Source organism: Triticum aestivum, chromosome 2B, assembly GCF_018294505.1.
Source record: "Triticum aestivum cultivar Chinese Spring chromosome 2B, IWGSC CS RefSeq v2.1, whole genome shotgun sequence".
Taxonomy (NCBI): Eukaryota; Viridiplantae; Streptophyta; class Magnoliopsida; order Poales; family Poaceae; genus Triticum; species Triticum aestivum.
This window is the reverse complement of record NC_057798.1, coordinates 9,288,380-9,292,527: the sequence shown is the minus strand read 5'-3', so window position 1 is coordinate 9,292,527 and position 4,148 is coordinate 9,288,380. Positions and strand designations below refer to the sequence as shown.

At 44.7% G+C, this 4,148-nt stretch overlaps 1 pseudogene; it reads left to right on the top strand.

The window, feature by feature from the left end:
* The first annotated feature begins 441 nt into the window (after positions 1 to 441).
* LOC123043093 (probable LRR receptor-like serine/threonine-protein kinase At3g47570) lies at positions 442 to 3,787 on the top strand (annotated as a pseudogene).
* The last annotated feature ends 361 nt before the right edge of the window (positions 3,788 to 4,148 follow it).

The window sequence follows — 4,148 nt, the reverse complement described above, 5'->3', positions numbered from 1 at the left end:
GTTGGAATAGTCCTAGCCGCCATGGACACAGACATACTTGATGTGGACTTATGTGCTCAAGACTACTAAAGGTCTGAACGTGTGGAAGACTTTTGACGATGACAATGGCTTGGAGGATGTGACTTGCATGGTCTGAATCTGTTAAGATCACCGCGTGGTTATTGAAGACTTTCGACGATAACAATGGCATGTAAATTTCTTGCATAAGAAGTAACTTGGGACATGTGATCCAAGGCTAGATAGAGAAGTGTGGATCGATGAAAGAGGATGGCAAGTAAGTAAGTCGTGCACTTGAAAAAAGGGTACCATGGAACAAGAATTCTCACAGGCTTAATGGGCAGTGAGCTGCTTTTTGGCCTTGACCAAATCCCAGTATGCAGCTCAAGTCTATAAAAGCAACACATACATACGTCTACCAAAGTACCAAAGCACAATAGAAAATTCAATGATGTCCATATTACATACCAACAACATGGTACGTCCTCTGTTAGCCATCCTCCTCCTGTCATCAGCTTTGAACCACTTGTCATCTGCTGCAACACTAGCTGATAGTAGCACCCACACCAGCAGAGATGCTCTGCTCTGCCTCAAGTCCCGCCTTGGCGGTACCACACTGGCCATGGCTACGTGGAACGACGGTGCCTCACCGGATTTCTGCACTTGGCTTGGGGTCACATGTACAAGGAGGAAAGGGCAACCACCCCTCGTGGTGGACTTGGATATGGAAGCCGAAGGACTCTCCGGTGAGATCCCACCATGCATCTCCAACCTCACTTCTCTGGTAAGAATCCACTTGCCCAACAACCAGCTCTCCGGCCATATCCCGTCGGAACTTGGTCGGCTCTCTGGACTCAGGTACCTCAACCTCAGCGTCAACACGCTCAGCGGCACCATCCCTCTCAGTCTTGGTGCGCTTCACAACCTTTCTTCTCTAGACTTGGGTAGCAATGGACTATCCGGTGAAATTCCACCTTTCATGAAGTCAAAGCTCACATACCTAAGTCTAGTCGGAAACAGCCTTACCGGAGTCGTGTCGCCATCGATGGCAAATCTCTCATCCCTTACATACCTCTTGCTTGCGCAAAACCAGTTGCAAGGATCCATTCCTGATTTGGGTGAGCTGTCAAGCCTACAAAACCTTGATCTCTCCTACAACAATCTATCAGGGACAGTACCGCCCTCCATTTACAATTTGTCCTCATTAAACTACCTTGGGTTGTCCAACAATAATCTTGGAGGAACACTACCTTCTGGTATGGGCAACACACTTCCTAACATCCAAATACTGATGATGCATAATAATCATTTTGAGGGGGCTATCCCAGCCTCGCTGCAGAATGCCTCCAGCATGACGAGTATCCATCTAGGCAACAACTCTTTGACTGGGGTGATTCCTTCTTTTGGCTCCATGCCAAACTTGAAGCATGTAATGTTGTACTCAAATCAGCTAGAAGCCGGGGACTGGGCATTCTTCTCCTCCTTAGCAAATTGTACACGTTTGCAGCAACTGAACTTGGGTAGAAACAACCTTCAGGGAGATTTACCACCGAATTCCATAGAGAATCTGCCCAAAAGCTTGACCGCTCTAACTCTTCGGTCAAACAACATCTCTGGCACCATTCCCTTGGAGATTGGAAACTTGTCTAATCTTGCCATGCTCTATCTTGATAGAAATCTTTTCGGTGGGCCTATACCTTCTACCCTTGGTCAACTAAGCAATCTTGTCGTGCTTAGCCTATCACAGAACAATTTTTCTGGGGAAATACCTCCTTCCGTTGGAAGCCTACACCAGCTGCAAGAGCTCTATTTGCATGAAAATCAATTGAGTGGAAGCATACCTACAAGTCTAGCCAGCTGTGAGAACTTACTTGCATCAAACCTTTCATGTAATACCCTTGGTGGAAGCATAAGTGGAGACATGTTGGGCAAGTTGAATCAGTTGAGTTGGCTACTTGATTTATCACACAACCAACTCGCAATGTCCATACCAGTAGAGATGGGTAGCTTGATAAACCTTGGTTCCTTGAACATCTCCCACAACAATCTCACGGGAAGAATACCGTCCACAGTCGGTGCTTGTGTCCGATTGGAAGCGCTTCGTGTAGAAGGGAACCTCCTACAAGGAAACATCCCACAATCACTAGCAAACCTGAAAGGCATGCAAATGTTTGATTTCTCCAACAACAACCTATATGGTACAATTCCAGAGTTCCTCGAGACCTTCACCTTGTTGCAGTATCTGAATATGTCCTTCAACAACTTGGAAGGATCAGTCCCCACAGGTGGAGTGTTTGCTAACACAAGTGGTATTTTTGTCCAAGGAAATCCACACCTTTGTTCAAATGGTGCATTAAGAGAGCTTCCTAGATGCTTTGCTTCAGCATCCACAAAAAAGCAAAAGTATTTTGTTCCTATGATGATAGCTCTGTCAGCTCTTGTCGCACTTGCCTTAATCTTGGGGGTGTTCAATTTTTGGTTGAGAAGGAGATACACATCCGGTGAGAGAATTGGCCATTCATACATGGAGTTGAAAAGGATAACATACGGTGACGTAATCAAAGCAACAGATAGTCTTTCTCTAGCCAATGTGGTCGGCTCCGGCAATTTGGGACTGTCTACAAAGGTTGGTTCGACGCGGAAGATGGTACGGTTGCTGTTAAAGTCTTCAAGCTCAATCAGCATGGCGCATTGCATAGCTTCATTGCCGAGTGCAAAGCTTTGCAACACATCCGCCATCGGAACCTCGTGAAGGTGATAACCGCATGCTCAACTTATGACCTAGTGGGAAATGAGTTCAGGGCTCTAGTCTTTGAGTATATGGCCAACGGGAGCCTTGAAGACCGACTTCACAACCACCAGTGTGGTGGTTTGAGTTTAGGCGCAGTGATCTGCATATCAGTTGACATTGCTTGTGCTCTTGAATACCTACATAACCAGTGCATCCCACCGGTTGTTCACTGCGACCTAAAACCAAGCAACATACTTTTCGACAATGATGATACTGCACGTGTCTGCGACTTTGGTCTGGCAAAGCTAATTCATGGGTGTTCATCTGGAGGGCAGAGCGACACAACAAGCATAGTTGGACCAAGGGGATCTATTGGGTACATACCTCCTGGTCAGTATATTTTACAAGCCCATTATGAAATAATGTTAATGAAATGTAGTATGACTAACTATATCAGTTGCTAGTTTGTTTTTTATTAATACTAGCATGTTTCACTTTTGTACTCCGTTGAAGAACTTTTTGTTTCAAAACATTATTGCGGAGTATGGCATGGGCAGTGAAATCTCAACCGAGGGTGACGTCTACAGCTATGGCATTGTTCTTTTGGAAATGCTTACACGGAAACGGCCTACCAATGAAGAGTTTAGTGATGGCTTGACGCTCCACAAGTATGCAGATGCATCACTTTCACTTTCACGAACCCAAGACATTCTTCACCCCAGTCTTACTTTAGAGACGGGAGATCAGTGTGTCGGTCATATCCCAAACTTGCAAGAGCACAACACATTTGCACTAAAGGATATGTGTACTCTCCGGCTCCTTAGACTTGGCTTATTATGCTCCGCGAAATCCCCGAAGGATCGCCCAGGGATGCATGATGTCTACGGTGAAGTAACTGAAGTAAAAGAGGCATTTTTCTCTATTGACAACTGAAGGCAATGACCCTACATAATGAAGGCAAAGACAATCGACGAAGATGAAGATGAAGAGATGAAGCTCGTTGCTTCGACCACAGCATGACAGCATGTTGCTATCTTTTTTTCCTTTTCTGTAAGCCAACATGTTTGGCTCACTGTAATAATTTGGTTACATACACTCCCAATGTCCCGACAAGATCTTCTGATAATCTTTTCATACATTAATAAAGATCCCTTTGGCTTATAATGACGGGCTTCTACTAGGGCAATTTTTTTTTGCTATTTTCTTTGCTGAAAAAACTAGAAGCCTATAGAACAAAAACACATTGTACACGCCCGTCAGATCCCCACGTAAACCAATATTAAATGATAAATACAGTTGGGTCTCGACAGCTCATTTTCCAGTTAACCTCTCGCCACGAACTTGTAAATTTTCATCAAAATTTGTGATCATTTTGTGACCGAGGCAAAAACTTTCGAGATACAAATGAATAGCCATAGAG